The sequence below is a fragment of the Anomalospiza imberbis genome, chromosome 2, assembly GCF_031753505.1.
Source record: "Anomalospiza imberbis isolate Cuckoo-Finch-1a 21T00152 chromosome 2, ASM3175350v1, whole genome shotgun sequence".
NCBI classification, from domain to species: domain Eukaryota; kingdom Metazoa; phylum Chordata; class Aves; order Passeriformes; family Viduidae; genus Anomalospiza; species Anomalospiza imberbis.
The window spans coordinates 97,856,332-97,876,731 of NC_089682.1; the positions used below are offsets into that span (position 1 = coordinate 97,856,332).

General features: G+C 37.7%; 2 long non-coding RNA genes across 4 annotated transcripts; one reads left to right on the forward strand and one right to left on the reverse strand.

Moving 5' to 3' along the window:
• Positions 1 to 1,669: 1,669 nt before the first annotated feature.
• On the reverse strand, positions 1,670 to 4,797 carry LOC137469536 (uncharacterized). 2 transcript variants are annotated; one of them, XR_010996575.1, is made up of 3 exons: positions 4,333 to 4,797; positions 3,223 to 3,358; positions 1,670 to 2,701 (listed from the first exon to the last, which is right to left on the reverse strand). It is a non-coding gene; the product is annotated as an uncharacterized lncRNA (long non-coding RNA). The 2 variants fall into 2 exon arrangements; XR_010996574.1 differs by lacking the exon at positions 1,670 to 2,701 and having other exon boundaries at positions 3,197 to 3,358.
• A 10,014-nt stretch (positions 4,798 to 14,811) lies between these two features.
• Positions 14,812 to 19,163, forward strand: LOC137467059 (uncharacterized). 2 transcript variants are annotated; one of them, XR_010995398.1, is made up of 4 exons: positions 14,812 to 14,917; positions 16,954 to 17,042; positions 17,558 to 17,645; positions 17,769 to 19,163. It is a non-coding gene; the product is annotated as an uncharacterized lncRNA (long non-coding RNA). The 2 variants fall into 2 exon arrangements; XR_010995396.1 differs by lacking the exon at positions 14,812 to 14,917 and adding an exon at positions 16,632 to 16,857.
• The last annotated feature ends 1,237 nt before the right edge of the window (positions 19,164 to 20,400 follow it).

Genomic DNA, 20,400 nt, shown 5'->3' on the forward strand with positions numbered 1-20,400 from the left:
ATTATTCCTACTGGCACCTAAAATGCCTAAATCAATGAGCAGGTGTTGGAACAGTATTTTCTCTTCTATTTTTTCATTTTTGTTTTCAAAGTAATTTGAACATCTCCCGATTTCCAGATTAGACTCTGTATGTGGTTTATCTGTTTCATCAATACTCTTACAGAGAAAATCTTACCTTCTGCTTCAACCCCTGCCCCTTGGTTATTTCTGAAAGCCTTGAACATGTGTGCCTCTCATCCCTCATTATCAGATTGTTGTATACATTTAAAGAGAGATGATCATTTCAAAAAAATCGGAAAAATAGTAGATTTGGGGTGTTATTGTCAGTTAGCAATCAGTATGCCTTATGCTTCCTCTGAGACTTTAAAAATCCTTACAAGTCTTCCTTGATAGAGCTGTTTTAACTCAAATTTTCCAAAAGTCTGTTTCTGCCCAACAGATTTATTATTTTTAAATCAACTTGTAAATGATTTGGTAACATTAATGGAATGGAAAAATACATTTCTTTTGCTCATGTTAAAAAAATCAGCATTTTTTTTTTCTGTTAGAAGACCCATCATGCAATTGTGTGTTTTGGCAGGCAAGTGCCTTTTCTCTCTATGGAAAAGCTGCTCAGCTTTGGCCTTTGAAATTCCACAGTTAGCTTATGTTCCAGAGATATCCTCTTCATACAGCTTTTCAGAATAAAGCCTCCTAAAATCCCAGCTGTAGCAGGTCTATCATGTGGTTGAACAAAACTATGCTTCAAATCATAATTGTGACTTATTCATATTGTACCGAGTCCAGTTTTTGGTTCTTGGAGGTCTTTTCTCTCCTGTGTGTTTGGTAGCAATTTTCTTGCTGGGCCCAAGAAATCTGGAAAAAGACTCTAATTTGTTCATAAACCCAGAGGTTAAAATAGAATTGGAAGGTAGGAGTGACCATGGAATGGCACATGGAAAGAGGGTGTGGGGCATGGGATGAGATGCAAGGTTGAAGATGGTGGAAGCTTGTATTTCAGACTGTGGGAAAAGTGGGACTGGAAGTGAGGATTGAAATAGTGTGTTTGTCAAGACAAGAGGTTGAGGGTGAAAGTGGAAGAGATAATATAGAAGAAGGAAATTAAAGTCTACTGTGGGGAAAAAAGAAACTGCAAGCTCATTAGGCATCTGGATAAGAAGAGTCAAATAGGGAATCAGTGTCCCAAAGGAAAAAATGTAACAGAGCAGGTATACATGTCCTGACACTGAGGCAAAGTTGAGGGACAGGGAAAAGGGATCTGGCTGTAGTAGAACCATGGATGAGGAACTAGGTTAAAACAAAATCTGGCAAAAAGTCTGGGCACTTGAGATTCAGTGTTCCTAAAAGGGAAGTGCTCAAAATGTTATTGCACAGCTATGGGGTCAGGAGGTGGCCCTGGTTTTTTAAATGAGGAGAAAGAATTGTTCAGACAACGAGATTTTCACTTTTATTAAAAATTGGAGAAATGGGACAGACAGCCTGGGGCTATGATGAGACTGAGTGACAGAGAAGGGAAAGGCTGCAGGTGGGGACCCTTACAAATGGGAAGGTAAAATTAAGTTAGAAGGGAGTAAACAGAACAGCGTGTATGCAAGCAGAAAACTCTTACTATAGCCTGAATTTGATAAAAAAGTTCAACCAAAACTGCACAACCCATGAAAAGGCATATATTCTGTACTTGAACTAGTACCTGAACTAAAGTAAATTTGCAAGCCCATAGATCTCTCTGGGCTGATTCATTTGTGCTTGTCACCAGGAGGTATTAGGTTAGGAAATGTACCACACTAACAGAGTTGTGATTCTGTTTCCTGGTGCCTTTGCTAGCTCAAATATTTCTGTTTAACATTGCACAATGCTTGGTATTATCCATGTTTCTTGAGTTCCAGTTATTTTCTTTTCTGTGTCAAACCTACGTGAACCACTGCTATTGCTAAATGCTTGTTACTTCAAATTTCAGAGCTGGTAAAGTTCTGATTGTTACAGTTTACTTTCATAAAAACCTAGAGACTTCTACTAAAACACCACTCTGCACAAAAATACATAAAAAGAACATTTTTCAAGCTTGAAAAATCACTGTGCGTGAAAATGTTGCTAAGTACCAGAGCAAAACCTGCTCACGATGAAGAAGGCAAACAATCTTATCTTACATGTTTTTGCTGAAGTGGTTGAGAGATTTTTGCTGTACTGTGCCAATATAAATTTTACTTGTGGAAAGATAGAGCCTCAGCCTAACTAGAAACCTGAGCACAGAACAAGTAACAATAATGTATGTCACCAAGTTTTCCTCAGAAATAGTGTTTTGCAGATTAATTATCTCTTTTCACCTCTGTGGTTCAGTAGTTGATCAGATCTGACATTTAAATAGTGCTGTCATTCTGAAATTAAATGACTGGGGAGGAATAAGCTAGTGAAGCATTTCCTTTTCTATCTCTGTTTTCTTCTTCTGCTATGCATTCCACAAGCACAAGGTTTTACACAAGCTCAGTAAACCAGTTGTGAACCAAACCAGGATCATTTGGTTTTGAATAAGGCATGTCATTAGGGTTTCCTTTTTTGAAGAGTAATGAAAAGTAGTTTGCAAGATGACAGCAGATGTAAAAGCCAGGCTGAAGCTATCAGCACTGGATGCAGCAGTGCAGCCGCTTCCTGCCTTTGTGAAAGGTCAGTAGAATATGCAAACAGCTCACACAGCATGTAGATGCTGCCGAGGATTAGGGCGGGAATGTAAGTACAGCACGAAAGCAAACAGAACGTGCAAGCACAAAATTCATAAAGAAACACATTTTACCCCTGACAAGGGATGTCAGCCACAGCAGACAATGCCTGCCAGGTGGGCAGGCCATCACACCTCACTCCCTCCAAGTGAAAGAGGATGGCTCACCTCTGCAGACAGCCCACCGGGAAGCAGAAGCTAAAGCCCACTGAAATCTATCAAAGCTCGTTTAGTTCAACGTGCTTTGAATTGGAGCCTAAGACAACACATCCCTCTGGTTTTTGTGTTGTGTGAGCCTGCATCTCCCAGCAGGCTGGGATGAAAAATCCCTGAGAGGCATTGCTGATTTAACAGAACTGCACAGGATTATGTTTATTTCAGGTCCTCTTACTTTCAATCAACTTGTCCTAATTTCGACTAATTTGGAGCAATAATTAGAATACATGTCCCCTGTAGTTTCTCACAGAGAAATCCTAAAATAGGTTTAGCCAGTTTAAGAGCTGAGTCACCTTTGTTACTGTTGGTATTTCTACCAGGCTATAATGGAAAGCGATGGCTCCTCATTTAGGTATCTTCTTTGGGTCTCTGAAGTCTGGTAGAACAAGAGGCTACAGATGCAAATCCATGCATATCTCATACTGAAGCCTGAGAGATTAGGGCAGCAATAAAATTCTCTGATTATGATCTGGATTAAACAGCCCAAGAAAGAGGAGGGGTGATTTGAAAGCTCACTGGCTGCTCACTGACTTCCACTCCCTTTGGATGGAAGAAATTAGAGTTCCTGAGTGTTTTCTGTCCTTTGACAGACACAGACAAAGTCTGAAATCATCCCCTTGGGACATATAATCTCTTTTAGCATTAAGAAAAGTTTGCCCTCTATAAAGATCTTTTCTGTTTTACATTTTCAGATAGCATTGCATTATTTTATTGTTCTCTGCTGCTACTGTGGCAATCTCACCGTGTTAGCCCTCTGGATATATTACCAATCCTAAAATGCCATTTTTCTTGATTGCCAAGTAGAAAGAATTCCTTTAAGGTCTGGCTGGAACAACCACAATGTATATTTTTTTCTTGTAATGTATGTTAGTTTCTTGTATGTTTTGACTTTGCTTTACAAGCTGCATCAAAGTCATCAGTTTCCTTCATGGAGATAACCAAAAGTCATTCTGTGATACAGCAGTACATCCAGTAGTACTGTGAATAGGGTAACTACAGCTTTTACAAGGTCAGTATCCCACTCTCATCTAATACAGTCTTAATTTGTTTCCTGTGGATTTTGATTTTTTTTTTATTTTTCAACCTCTTTTCTCAATGTAATTTCCATCCCATGACAAGAAAGATATGTCTGATTTTTTTCAAACTGACAGTTTCTTCCCTATTCCACAATATTTTCTTTTTTTTTTTTTTTAATATTAGTCTCCTTGGGTTTTAATTTCAAATGAATACATTTTTATATTGACAGCCTGACCTCTCTCAAATAATCACACATTTTTATTCAGGTATTTGTTGAATATAATAAAATTCCAATGGATTTTTATTCATTATGTAAATGCCATTATTTACCTCCCATTTGCTCACTTAGTGGAAATTGAAAATGCTAAACTACTAGTACCACTTACAGCTTTGTAGTCAAAGCAAAGCCATCCACACAGCAATTATTTCCATAAACATGAAGGTCTCATTCCAGCCAGGAAGCAGCATGCCAGTCCATCACCGTGCTCCTCGGCAAAGGAGTGCAGAGGAGCAGTCTGCAGAACTCACAAACAGAGAGAGAGCAGCAAGGAGGGGGGGAGTGGGTTGTAGGAAAGCCAGAGCAGAGACTCATCAAAAAGCAGGGAAGGCAAGAGAAAGGGAGAGACATAACCAAGAGATAAGTAGTGAAAAACAAAGCCAGAAAGGAGAAAATCAAGGAGAATGAAAAACAGAGATGGGAGCGGAGAGAAAGAAGGGAAGATAAGGTAACCAACAGAAGCCCTGAGGAGATAAATAATCAGCATATTCATCACAATGTCCGCTACTTATTGAATCTAAAGGAGCAGTCTCTCATATGAACATCCTAGAGCCTACATGAATTGAAAAGGAGTAAGATAGGATATCAGTCAAAAGTGCAACATCAGAATTTCTAAGGCCACAAATTTAGGATAAAGGAAAGCTTGTCTTCAGGTTCCAGTACCAGATCAAAATGTTGCAGCTGCAAGGAGCAAAGTGCTGATCCCATATAATCTTTCAGTTCTAGCTGAAATTAATGCAAAACTTCTAGTATGTTAACTTTGTGTTATTAACATAAGGTTTTATCACGTGTCATCTGTCTTTCCACAGCTGACATAAAGTCAGCATACCAGCATAAATCTAACATAAAACTCATGTTGCATGCTCTGGCTAATTCAGCAGAAATGTATTCACATGTTCATAATTGTCTTTCAAGTGCTGTTCCAGGAGGGCATAAAATTGTTAGTAAATGGTCTTGATACACTGCAAGTATTATGAGCAGAGGGGAACATACCATATACCTGAAACTAAGCATTTGCTCCTAGTCAAATTAATATCTTAACAGTCTTAACAATTAATTCTGTCACAAAAATATATGATCATTGTTCAAATTAATACAGAGATGTCTCATCAGTAAGAGCCTTCAAATTGTTTGTGTCTCCTTGGTGTTATTTCACGTATTTTCCAGCAAGGAGTGTGAAAGGTGAACAGAAGCCTCCATCTGCCCCATCTGACACAAAGGGCTGTTGCTTGCCCCAAAATTACTACCAAGATTTGTCAGGCCTTTGCCTCATGCAATACCTCTGCAAATGAAGTTATAAGTGGAGAGGCATTAGCCAGTCCATTGACCACAACACAGTCATTAAAGCAAGCTAAGGTCGCCTCTGGCAAAGGCAAGGCCAATAATTACTTACACCCTGAGCTATCAGGTCAGGCCAAAGGTTGCAGATTTTTATTGATAATGGAAAGAAACCCATGTTTATGAGGGTACAGATTCAGTGTTGTCTGTTCCTTTTAAATCCTTCGTAAAACTGCATGATACTCTGTAAATCTGCTTTATGTCTCTGGTACTTGAAAATATATTCAATAGGAGTTTTATTTTGGTTTTCAGCTGACAAATCTCTATGTACTTGTGAACTCAACTATCAGTGTTCCAAAGACTAATGTTTAAAATGATGGAGGTCTGAACTTCCATGCTTCTGTAGGAGGAAATATCCCTTCTCTTCTCTGCAAAACATTTAGTTTAGCCTACCCTGCAGAAATCACAAAAGACATTAGTTCCATCTCAATTACTGCAGTTGGGTTCTGTTAGGATCTAAATTTATTTCACAACAGCATGTATTTGTGTGTTGTTAACACCTGACTGCTGAAAAGTACCAGGCTTATTTCAGTGGGACCTTTGAATGATGTTTTCTAGCTCCTACTAAAAAATAGTGGCTGGGCAAACAAAACCCCATGAGTGAAATGCTGACAACATCTGCTGTTCTTACCTTTATCTAGCTGCAAATTTTGGCTAGAACTCTTCACACCCCTTCCTTCCCCCTCCTTTTTTGCAGGTCTGCCAAGAATGTATAAAGAGATTATTTCAGCAGATGGTGTTCCTCATTGTTATTCCTATTGGTATCCAGGGATTTTTGAGTCCATGGGCACAAGAATGTTCCTGCCCATTGTGGTTGTATTTCCACTTTGGCTTTAATTTCTAAGAGTCTGTACGGCCAACATAATCTGTGATACCTCCTAATTAATAATACTTGTCAGCATTGCTCTTGATGCTTTCAAAATTGTAATGTGTATCTATATATTAACAGGTTGTTTGTGCTGCATTCTGAGTCTGTCAGGAGAAAGAAGAGCATGAAGATGATCTTTATAAGTTAGTAAAGAATGCTGAATCATAAAAGAGGATATACTAACCCCTAGATACAAGGAGAAAAATGTTATTAGATCCTGCCTTTTTCAGTGCCCATGCTGAAAGGTGGTCATGGTTACTGTAAGAAGAATTACTTTGCAAAAGATTGTTCAAAAGCATATTAAAACCAGAAAAACTGGTGAGGTTTTCCCCCTATATGACTTGCCCAAGTCAATTTAAGCAAATCTGAAAGCAAAGTACCTCTTCTAGTTTCTTATGACCTAGCCTGTGTCTTCTGCAAGTACATATCTTCAACGTGTTTCAGATTATTTATATGAAAGTGTGTATAAATGTGTCTGTAAGTGTTTGAAATGTCTAAATTCCCACTGTAGTCATATTAAGATAAGAAGTCATATTAAGATATGTATTAAGAACAGTATTCAGTTGCGTAGAAAAGTATCCAGTACCATGTGGAATACTCCTAAGGGCATCCATACATTCCTATTTGTCTGCTGAATTTCTCTATAAAACAGAGAAAATAGTAGTTGAAAACCAATCTACTGATATCTTTGAAGACCTACAATAAATGGACTACTCCTGTCTTTTCAGGAGTGTATGATGCATGAGAAGTGACAGGGACACAAGATATCAACAATAATAGAAATTACTGAATAGATGTAATGACCACATCATTTACACTGTGAGGATGAGTGTTTCTTTAAAATAGAAATTTAATAATGAATCATAATGCATATATTGCAGTGGTAAGACAAAAAGGGATGTTTCACTAAAGGATATAAAATCTGCATCCTGGATTTTGTCTCTGTTGCAAAATTGCTATTCCCTCAGTTAAATGTATGGGTTATATATGTAGAAGTTGGCTTTAAAACTGTCACTTAATGCTTTCTAAATAATGCAACAGGCCTAAACTTTGAATATTTGGCCAGAGGCACATTTTGCCTCCAGGTAAGATGCAACAGCAAATGAAATTAATTTGGTTTATCCTAACAACATAATGTATGCAAATGAACTCTAATATCCCTCTATTATAATATTCTGTTGAGAACATAAAATCTTCTTGGTTTTAAAGATGTTAAAAACTTTTTTTTAAAGGTTTTAAAAACTTATGAACTGTTATGATATAAAGTATGTATCTTTGGTAATGAGTTTCCTTCTCTATCTTCATTCAGAGGTTGCACAGTGTTGCATCTAGCCATATGCAGTTGTGAAAGGGAACTGAGTTATGACATATGGCTTATAAAATGTGGCATTGCTGACTGAATCAAATACAATAGCTATGGAGGTCTTCAGGATCTGACCTTGCAATCCATTATTCAAGATGCAAATGACTGTCCATGTGGCTAAACCATCTAATTGCTAAAGAAGTTAGTTTTCTAATGCTACATTCTTAGAATAGACTAAAAAACTCAGAGCTTGGACTCCTCAGGTCTGCACTTATGGAAGACACAAAATTTTTTCTCTCCTTTCATCTAAACCATCCTGACAGATAAGTGAAGAATTATTTTCAAATCTTTCCATTTGGAAATGACAGCTACATTTCAACACCATTATCTGCCTTCAAGCTGTGTTCCTCTGCCTACCCAAATCTTTGTTCTAGGTTCTGTCACATTTTCAGCAATTCAGGGTGTTCATTTTAAAAGATGCCAGATTGGGCACAGGCTGTTGGATTTCATGATACTGGACAGGGTGAAGGCAAGAGAATTTTGAATTAAGCCTTTTTCTGAGTCAAAATTGGAATAGACTAATAGAAGACAAACCTTAGCAGTCCAAGACCAGACTAAAGTATCTCACTGTAACATATGCATGTATGCATATGTGTTTTGCACATATTTCGTTGCAGAATGTAATTGGTAGTCTTTAAGACTGTGTTACTTCTTAAAAGCTCTGAAGGTATTTCGTTTACATACTAGGGAATGTTTTGCTATTTACTCCAGGTATTTTCATTGTGTGCAGTGGAGCTCCTTACAGGCTCTGAATTGCTGGGTGTTAAGTGGAGCAGTCCTTGAGTCCTGCCTGCATGCAGAGAGTAATTTGTGAGCAAGGAATTAAAAGCCTGGGTTCTAATATAGCAGCTGGCAAATCAGCATTGTGTTTCATTCATTCAATTAAACTACACAGTATGATTTTGGATTTGGTCCAAGTCCTGTCCTGGAAGAATATGAGTCTTTCACTGAGAGTTCGATGCAGTCCTCAGTGACTTGTAGCTATCAAATAAACTGCAGCTCCCACAGTCCTGGAAGATTTATGACCTTCACTCTAAGCTTGACTACAGCTGTTAAGTCCAGCGTTTTAGAGGGCTGAGCCTCTGACATTCATTGAGTAGATGGGCTGTATTTGTCAAGCTGACTAATCTCATATAGAGTTGATGTGAATCATTCTTCAAAGTACTGTTAAAAGATGCTGGATGTCAGACATGAAACAGGTCTGTCATCACTTGCTCCAGTGACAGGCACATAGGAGCAAAATACTCTGAAACATGATAACAACTTAAAATATTGGCAGGTACAAGAAGAAGAAGAAAATTTACTTTTTCTTTCCCCACACAAACTGAAATTATATATATCATCATGCTATGGCAAGTGCCTCTTCTTCCCTTATGGACCAATAAAAGAATTCATGCTAAATGATCATGTCTCTTTATGTTCCAGAGGGACTGTCTGACTTTGCCTAGAGTAACCTTCCCTATAGGGACTCCATATTAATTGCTTCAAGGAATTATTTACCATGTATTCCCCCAAAAAATAATCCCAACCCAAGCCGCCTAGTGTCATCGTTGCAGAGTATTTTTTTCTAGATGCTGCTTTTATTTTTCAAATTACTTTCCTCATTTCTCTTTGAGCTGGTTTGAGAAGATTCACAAGCAGAAGTCTAAACTGACTCTGTGCAAATGTAGTTTCATTTTCCCAACACATTGTTAAGGCATATCAAGATAAGATCTAGGGACTGTATTTCAAAATAATTTCATGTACTTTTCTTAAGTCTTCAGAGTTTTCAAAAATAAACTCTTCTAAAAAAATAAAAAAAAATCCAGTTTTCTTTCACATAACTTTAAGTAGATTTATAGATCCCTTCCATGTTTCATTATCTACTCTCTGGAATTAGCTACCTGTTGTTTTGTCAATTACACATGAACTTTTTCTGTACACACTGTACATACATCTGAACAACAGATGCTTTCATTGTTGATATACCTGCTAGCATCTTTGTTTACTAAAATAAACAAACAAATATACAATCGAGCATAAGTTACTAGAAGCACATCAAGAAAACAGAATTTGTTAGTCTGTGCTAGACAGAAGCCAGTCTTTGGGCCATGACCAGATTTAAATGATGTTATCAGAAATTTCCACTAATATGTGCTTTCTGACTCCATTATACATTGTCAGAGTACATGCAGACATTGTCGTTTCCATGGGAATACAGAAGGGGAAATGAAGATGTTCCCATAACTATCAGCCAAACTTCTTAGTGCCCTCTCAGCCTATGTCATCTACTCTTTCAATTTCATAAACTTGTGTTTCACACATCATTTCTCACAGAGAAAGAAGGTACAGCCAGGATGTGGATGGAATATGATGAGAGCTTCCTTACCAACAAAAAGCAAAAAGCTACATTCTTTCATGATTTTTCATGAGAGTGGACTGGTTACCTGAAAAAAACTTTCCCTCTGTTTTATTACCTGTTTTATTACCTGTTTTATCTGCACTTCTTCACTGATGATAAGAACCTGGAAGCAGAGAAAGATTTATCAGGAGTTGTTAGTGATTTTTAAAATACTAACAACAGGAAAAATATTAATTTAAAAGTCATGATAAAAACATCTATTTTAATGAAAGGATGAAGTTGTCAGACCTGCCTGATCTAGCTTTGATTTATCTATGTGGTATTGTATAACAAGTTTGGTGCAGCTTTGCACAATAAACTCTAAATACCTTAAATTTTCAGAACTATAAGACTGGACTTCTTTAACTAATCAAATCTGATCATGCAGTGAACTTGAGAGTTAGATAGATTTGCTTTGTTGCCATCCCTTCAGTTCTTGCAATTTCTTACAATGGCTGTTTGATACATACCACAGGAATTTGTATTGACATGAGTCATTGGAAACATTAAGGGAAAAATATGAGAACAGGGGGGAAGACCCCTCATAGGAATTTTATTCCTCCTTAGTGAAAAGTGAACCAAAACTTCCAAAAGGCAGGAGAGAAATTGCCTTAGCAGCAGATAAAGGACAATGCATAGGACAGCAAAGACCCTCTTTTGCTTGTCTAAGAAAAAAAGACTGAAGAAGAAAAGTGCCTCTGACTTCTTTGTTCATTCTATTTTGACAGGAATTTTGGGATTTCTGAACATCTGGGCACATATGAAGGAAAACAAGAGGAGGAAGACTGGTGCGACTAGAAAAATGGGAACTTCTTCCCTTTTGTTGGTAAGGAAGCAGTGAAGAAAACAGGAATGACAGAAATCCCTATGCTTGTTCACTCTCTGTTCCTAGTGTTTGGTACCATCATCTTTTCTACTCTTCTCCCCTCAGGCTGACCTGTATGAAATGTACATCCTCAACCTGTGTAGAGTTGAGTCGTAGTGTTGTAGTAAAGTTGAGTGTAGTCTGGGCAGGAGGAATAGTTATTTGACACCTGGCTGAAAGGCAGTCACATGGAAAATAGGAAGCCAGGTTAGTGAGTCTAGGACTTGAGAAGCTGGGGTTGAGGTTTCTCTATGATAGGAAAGTGCATCTGTTGTTAATCACTGCATGAATCCTTCTTATTTAGTGCTGAGAATAATTTTTAGCTTATAAGATAGAAACTACACAATGCCTTTCCTCATAGCCTTTACAAATGTTTGATACTCTAATTCTAACATTTTACCCTAGAGTGAAGTGCGTTCCTGACAGCAGCTGAGATGAAAGCTGACACCTGGAACCTAACTAGTCACATTTACTGGAGAAATCTAGGAATATATGCCTTCCTCTGTGTGTCTTCAGAAAAAAAAAAATCAATCTCAATCAATTGAGATTGAGCTGTGAACAAGGGAATTCAAACCTGCTAGCCAGATTCTACAAAAAATGCCATTGTGTGACAACCTGTCTGCTTAGCTTTGGCACATAACTTGCAGTGAAACTTTAGGTGCTTAAAGAAGTTCCCACTTTCTCTCTACAGTCTGTCACTGGAGAGAAGCCACATGGTTAAGTCTGTTTGCTAGTTTTAAACAATACTCCATGTCTAGACTTGGGTAAAAAAGGTCACCATGAAGACTTTTAATGACACCTTCCTGTTGCCAAAGAAGTGAACTTTCTCTGGAAGCACTAACATTTGGAAACATGTCAGGCATAGGATGTCTGCCTGATGGTAGCATACTTCCCATTTTACATAGCCCAGAGCTAAACAAGGAGATTCCCTTCCTTATCATCTATATCCCATATCCTTTCAGAACCCCTTGTCCTATCTCTGCATCCAGCTTCTGCCCTTCTATTTTCTCCTCTTGACTTGCTTGTCTGTTTCTCATCAGCATTTTCTCCCTGCTGACTGCCTGTGCTCCTTGCTTCTGCTGATCCCCAGCTCCTTTAAAGTCAAAGTAGAGACAAGTGCTAAAACTGCTCTCATCATTAACACTTTTCATAACGTTTGTAAAGAACTGCCAGCATGCAGTTTACTTCACAGATTTTCAGCTGTCTGAAGGCCATCCATCTCCAGCTGATAACATTTCACAATGGAAGGTCCAACAAACATCACTTGGAGACAGTATACAACAGGGTTAATATTTGCTTTTTTGGCTTCAGTGATGTCCTACCCTTTTTATAGAAGGAAGAGAGTATATTAGTATGAGTTACAGATATCCATGGGGCACCTGGCATAAGCTTATATCTGAAGGCTGTAGACTGTTGCCTCTCACAGAGCACTGAGCTGTAGGCAGTCTGTCCAAGCGCCCTGTGGAAAGAATATTGAATTAATACCTGGTTATGAATAGCCCATCCTTAATGGAAAACATAGATATGTGAGAGCGGCTTAAAAAAGTCAGATGTCATAGGTTTGATTCATACTTGAATACCACAAAACATTTCCCACTGCAACATTGATATGGAGCAGCAGGAAGGCAGAGTAACATGCTGCTGGGGCAGTCTCCTGGTATGGAGAAGACTCTCAGACCTGGTCAATCCCTGTCACACTGCGACATGAAATAACTCACACATGGATGCCAGATGCAAAAGAGGGAAGAAAAGAACCAAAAGAGAAATTTTATTTTCTGACTCCACTATATGTAGAATTTCAAAAGTGACAGTGGATTGGATGGTGAAATTGTCACCTCTCCAGCAGCCACACTGGTCAAACCAACAGTCCATCCACCCACAAAGAATGCAAAACAATCATTATTTACATGAACAGTGTGTGAAAGTTCCAGTAGAAACATGTAAACATCAGAAGGCATAGAAAACTTTTAGAAACCTTTAAAACTCTCAAAAGAACAGGGCAACAGATCCCAGTGTGTAGCACTCACTGAAAAGATTTCTTTGCTTACCAGCTATTTCTGGTATTTTTTGTATGGCTGGGAATCACAAAGTAACTGACTATATTTTGGTTGTATTCTCCATCAGCCCAGGAAAGGACCAGTTCCACACTCATCTCCTTCAATCACAGCACTAGACAACAATGTATTACTTAGAGCATTAAATAAAGGAATTTAATGAGAGACAAGTTATTATCATTTAATATGACCTGCAGCCCTATGAGGCTTCTGCCAAGCCCAGTGAAGAAAGCTTTCACGATCTCTTCCAAAGTCATACAATAAACTGATAACCACTTTCTGACAGTTTTTGAGATGATACTAGGTATAGTTAAAAATTAACATTTTGATTAATAACTTTTCATGAGAATTATTTACAGTATTTACATTATCTACATTTAATTTAAGATAGGAATGAAAGGGAAAATAATAAAAATGGGTGCAATATGATAGACTGAGAGAAATATTCCTGCCAGTGTTAATATAGAAAACAGTTCAAGATCTAATAAATATTATTAAATATAAATCAAATATGTTATCAAAGAGAGAAAAAATAGAGAAGAATGTAAAACCTCTCTGTAACATGTCAGAAACAGGTTGAAAAACACTGACCTGCCTTAGATACCAAATGAGTACAAAGAGATCAGCCATAAGTAAATTGGAACATGGGTATTAGGAAGGTCACAGAAACTTGTGAATTAATTCTTTTGTGAACTTTCAAGGTCTCCTAAATAATGAATGATATTTGAAAGATTCCTGTACAACATTTTGGGTTTGGAACATAAATTGTTTCAAGGATTTAAGCACTATTTCTGGATTTTTTTCAATGGAAAATATTTTAATGGAAGAAAAGCACTAGCTCACAACATCAAAGCCCCTACTAAAATGAGATCTTGTGTTTCTGTAAGACATTGGGCTTTTAGTATTTCAGCAATGTTATGTTTTTTAGTACTCTTGACTACATTAATATTTTCTTGCAAACCTGTTGTATATAACCTTACATCTATTGACGAAGCAGGGGAGAAATAATAGGATATCAGAGACAGCAGGAGGTCCATAAGGGTACAGTACTGGGAAAATGAAAGGCAAATGAATAGATGAATGGCGAAACATTGGGAGGAAAATAGGGGGGAAAAGTAGAGAGAACAGTGAACACAGCAGGGGACTGTGCTTTGAAGAAAGGAAGTGCCATAAAAGCAAATGAGAAAAAGCACAATGAAAGAGGAAGGGAAATGATTTGGCTAGGTTGAACCTAATCAGAACAGTCAGAAAGATATGGATTTTCTTATTAAGCAGGAACTTCAAGAGACACAAAGCCTACTAAATGGCTCTCTGTCATCTGTTTTGCAGGTACACCTGTGGGAAGAAAGTAGACAGGACAGAAGAAAGTAGAGAGAGCAGGACAAAACCCATGTTCCTGTAACTGGTTTTTGGCTTTCACAGTTGCAGACTGTACAAAAAATTGCCCTAAGCATCTCAGCACCCACTCAAAATTCTGCACCAGGTGAACTGCAGTTCAAGCTGCTATAGTATCCAAGAAGGAAGTGTAAAAATCAAGTCAAATTCAGGGTCTTCCTTATATAATAGCCTTAATAATAACTGTATTAGCTATTGAGATAGCAATCTGCTTTCTGAGTAGTTAATAACTGTTTGTGTCATTCACAATATCCCTTCAAAACATTTCTGTCCTTTTACTTCCAGTGGTAGAAACAACTCTTTTATATATTCTCTGCTAGCTTTTAAGAAAAAACACATCAAGATCATCTACAAAGTAAGAGCCAGCCTATCAAAATAATCTTCATGCATTCTTTTCAGAACAGGCTGATTCTCTGCCATTCTGGTTACCTGTATGAATGATTAATAACCTTTGCATGTTGATCATGATGAATGCTAGATTTTTTTGTAAGTGGAAAATTCCTGAGAGAAATGTAGAGCTTCAACTCACACTGTTGGGTACTTTAGACACTCTGGTAGAATTTCCCACAGCAGTAAGGGGCTATGTTTCAGAGATTAAAAATAATTTCAGTGTCAATACATTAAGGCAGTGGTGTCTTTATACATGATCACGACCCTTCTAGATGCCTACGTGGTGTTGCTCTGCAGATGGCTCAGTAACTTAAAAAAAAAAAAATGCTGAATGTGACACTACCTACCACATCAACTATGAAAAGTGGATATAGCAGCTCAAATTCTTTGATACTGTAACTCCAGGGGAGGGAAAGTAAGTTATAACATCTGTAAGCTTTAGCAGATTTGAGGCATCAAATCTCTTTGATTTGGCTCAAATGTTATGCGACTAAACAAATTCTAGTTTTATAGTTTCCAGACAATTTTGCCTCTCTCAGCTTTCCAACTTAGGTATTCATCATGCATGTCTTTTGTGTGTATTACAGTTTCAAATGGACCATGATAGTGTTTGAGAGCTCCCAGTATGAGAATTTGTATGGCTCCTTATTTTGGCTGTACAAGGTACTGAGCTCAGCAATGTTTTTCTAAGTTTGTAATACCTGTGATCTTACCATTTCATTTTTTGTGCACACAGCCCATGATATTCCTTACACTTCAACAAAAACTCATGTCTAGATGAATTCCAAAAATATATCAATTTCAAACTTTTAATTCAAAAAAATAATACAAAATACTTCAACTTCAAAAATATATCAAATGTCACGTTTTTCATTTCATTTACTGGCTTCCTGGCTAATCATAGGCAGACCACTATTTGTGTGAATATAGCTATATTTTCAAAAGGACTATGGAGCCATGGAGCCAGTCCCCTAAAATGACATTGCAAAGAGCAACTCTGTATTCTCTTTTGATTGATTATATACATAGGCTTAGCAATAATTCAGCCTGATCAGTTTGACTGAGCATGATGCCAGGATTTTAGATCACTCTATGCAGACACAGTCCCGCTGTTTGTACTCGTTACAGTTCCATAGTGAAACTTAATTTAATAGAGTGCGGCTATTCAGAGAACATGTAAACAAACACTGTTGCACTGGATTCAGTGGATCTGAGACAGCTTACTCAGGAGCTAAGCAATGCACTACAAGCTCACCGTCTCCAAATTTTCACTCTAAGGTAGCAGCAGACTGAGGAGAACACAAAAGACAGGATAAACCTGAGATTTTGAGCTCAGGTATGGGTTACCTGTGGCTTTCAAATGACTTATGCTTATCAGCAGGTCAAGCACAGCTCCTGTATTTTAGCCATACTATTTTCTGGTTAATGCACAAGAGGAATAAACTGGCTCTCTGTTATGGGAGAAAAAGAAAACCAAAAAACCATCAGGACCTAATTAGACTAAAACTACCAGATTATCCTGCAATGCATGGTAGTGCTGAGACAGAACAGTGGGACCCCTTGGGAGCCTGATCTCTCCCATTAGTGCAATGCCCCCTGCAACTTTCATCTTGGATCTCTGTGAAATGTGCTATTTTCCTGCTGATTTTGCCCATATGAACATGAAGACGTGCGTTGGAGGATCGCGAAGATGATCTGCTCTTCTTCTAGCTTAGATGGGAGTAAAAGGGTAAAACTTACATGTGTCAATGGAAAGGTTCTCACTGACTTCAGTGTTTGCTTTGCTGGGGCTGTGAGTCAGAATGACACACAGGTGGTGGGGATTTAGTTATATCTTGAATGTTTCCTGTCTATTTTAAGCAATTATCTGGTTCAAATTAATTTAGGAAGCTCACTCTGCAGCTTGCAACTACTTCAAGAGGAAATACGCAAGACAAAGCCCCTCATTGATTTGCTTGTATATATATACAGCCTTAATAAAGTACATGTTTCTTGCTGTTAATAACATGCTGCTGATGGAAGAAAGGAAAGGTATAAACTAATTATCTCCCTTCATTTTTTGTTTTTCTTACTGCAGGCTGCTGAAATGAGACAAGTATAAAGTTTTGCCTCTGTAATGCAATCTGATGGACAGCAAGGTCTGAGGCATTGAAGCTCTAGGAGGAGGTGAGAAAGTAGGGTCTCCTAATGTTAGCAGAAGGAATATACATGTTCTGTTGAAGGATGAAAAAATAAATACTCAAGCTCACACTTATTTTATGCTCCTAACTGATGAGTCTAAGGGTCAAATAAAGACAATATTAGGGGGAGTTAATAGTCTTTCTTAGATCAAGTGACTTAGCTACAGCCAATGAACAAATTACTGTCTTAAAATTCAGTCAGAAAGCTCCAGAGATACTGAGCAGTCAAGGCAAGTAAGAAGTCCTGGGGTCTCATTTCATTCTTCATTGATTTGTATGAAGTGCACAGCTCAGTAAGGAGTGAATTTTAAGCCTCTGCAATCTTGTAAATCCTGTTTTAGAGACTTGAAAGAGATAGCAAAAGAAAAAATAAAAGACAGAGGCGCTTTTTTCCCCATTCTCTTCCCTAATGCTTGACAGAGATCAACATGTCATTTCATCTCACAATACCTTCCTGATTACATTACTTTAGCAACAGTTTTGTTTCCTATAAATCTCCAGGTATTTTGGGTTGCTGTCTGATTTCCTGAATAAAAACATTTCTGCAGTTCTTTCTGTTTGTGCTGCCTCCACTAATGAGTTCTCAGAGGTACATTAACCTAAATATCTTTATAAATGAGAGGTGTTAAAAGAGGCTACTTAGTTAGTGCAAAGGGCTTGGGAATAAGTGTAAGAAGCCTTCTCCTCTATTTTCTCTGTTCTTCTTGCACAGAATTTTCCTTTTTGAGGGAAAAGGGAGCTGCCATTCCCATTGAGTGCCCAGCCTAAACTTGATTGGACAGCGTCATCTTTCCTTGCTGAGACCCACAGTACCCCAAGTATCATGCATGCGCACAAGAATAAAAGTCTTTCAGCTCTATTCCTATTTTCCCTCACCATTTTATTGGTGCTGGGGATCATCAGCTATCTAAATAGTGAAGAGGAATTGAGCATTATAAGGAATATAAGCAGGCATTACAGCAGGTAAAGGGAATCAGATGTCTCTGGGGCTCTGATGTTAATTTTCCAAAGTTCTTGTTTAGTTCTGAGACAAAAATAAGTGTTCATGTGCAAGTTGGCATGCTAAAGTCAGTGTAACCGTTCAACCAGGAGTTGTGGTGCAGTATCTAAACTGGGCTTTGTTCTCCTCATTAATATCTGACCTACCGTGAAGCAAGGAAGTGAGGCAGAGTTGCTCGGGCAACACAGGGATGCATCTAATTGGCAGAGGATGGCAGTTTTCTCCTCATGGATGGATGCTCCTGTATTATTTTGCCTCCTTTAACTGGTGGCAAATAATATGAAGGAGAGAATGTAGCTGTTTGTGTGTTCTTAGCAATCACTCATCATCATTTTATGGTGGTAATTGAGAGTGGAAACCAAAATAGTTAAAGTACTTCAAATGGCATCATTGGACAAGGCTTGATATTAAAGCTGCAGCAGGTGTGGAAATTTTTTGTTCAGCCCTTTTTTCCATGAAGAAAATCGTTGGCCAACTGCTGGAAAACCATTTAGTGCTGTGGGATGACATTTTGTGTTCATTTTGTTCAGCAGCAATGATTTATAAATTACTGTGACTCTACATATAAGGCCCCCTATTACAAAATACCACCCCAATCCTTCTTCCATTGTGGTTGATATAAAAGCTCTTATTGGTTTTAATGTGTTCTGTATAAAGCCCTGTGATTGTAGTGGGGAGTCAGGAATAATTTATGCCACCTACTGATCAACTAATACTCTCTGGTGGTTTTTTCTTTGTGTTTGGAATAAGAGAGCACAGACAACTTCCATTTAGGATAATTTAACTGAAGACTGCTGACTGAGATTAAGCTGTGTGGAGTGTTTTCTGGTGTTCCTATTTGATACTGGATAATAGTAATAATAACACTAGCTTGTAATTTCTGCAGTCATTAAAGTCTTTGAAAAAATATGAAAAATGAGCTACATATTTATGACTTTCTTGAGCAAGTTTATTAAAAATGTTTGTCAATAATGTTAAACTGTGAGGAAGAATTCTGACAGGTTATTTAACAGAACATTTAAAGTTTTTCTTAAAATTACTTTCAGTTGTCTGAAGTTCTACAGTTATTCCATGAAGACTTTGAATTCAGCACATAGCCTACTCTCTTCCTCTCTTCTTCTTAAAAGCAAAAAACAAAACAAAAAACAAAACAAAACAAAACAAAACAAAACAAAAAACCACCAAAAAACCATCAAAAACCAAAAAAAATGAACAAAAAAAACCCCAAAAAACCCTAAGTCAAACCAGAAAAATGTAGTAACTTAATCCAATGATTTCCACTGCGGCCTTCTTCCTTTCAAAAATATATTATTGACTCATGAAAACTCATTATGTGTTCTCTCCCCCATCTCACTTTTGAAAGTGCCAGTGGCATATGCTGTCCAGTGGGAGGACAAGGGCCCATCTGTTCTCTGTAGGGCCTATCTGCTGTTGTCACCCTTCATACCTTGCCAGCATCTCCAGTTGTTGGATTAAGGGTGGTACAAGGTATAACCCTGCCTCTCCCTTTAGTATCTGTCTATGCAAGTGATTCTCATGAATTTTTCTAATCCCTTTTTGAATCTGCTGTTATTATCTGCCTTGACATTGTCTATGAAAACTAATTTCATACCACCATTTTGCTCTGTAACAAAACATTTTGCATCTACCTCTATGTTGAACCAATTTTTCTACTTTCAGTAATTGACCCTTACTTCCCGTATTGCAAGATTTAGCAAATAAGGTTTTGCACTCAGCTTAACCTTTCATGACTTTTCAAACATTTCAGTGACATTTCCCTAGGCTTCTCCCTTCTGAAGTCTCACCCCTTTTAGCCTGTTCGCACAAGGCATTCAGTCTTTCATCCTACTCATTTTAACTATCCTTACCATTACCCTCTTTAAACTCTGTTATGTCTCTCTTAAAACATGGAGATTTCCAGTTTTCTATTTATCCAGCCTGAACTTTGAGGACAGAAATCCTTAAACGGAACTTAGACTACTTTTTACCCCTGAATTAGGATTTTTCAGTCTCTTGCAGAAACATGTTTCCATTGTTAAATTTGCAGCAAGGATTGTCCAAATAACAAGGATGACACAAAATAGGGCTAAGGAATAAAAAGAAGAAATGTAAATATATGCAATGCTTTTCATGTTTGTTTTCGAGTTCAACTCAAGATGGTTCATTGTGCCCTTATGTTTCTCAGCGGGGAAAAAAAGTGGTAAAATATTTTGAAACATATTTTGCTTTTTCAGAAACTACAAGACAGTCAAAAGTCAAAGCTTCTTATTTTTTTGAAATCTGTTGGGGAATTTTTGTCACCTAGATTTGGACACAGTCCATGGCTGCAAATATCTGTTTATCA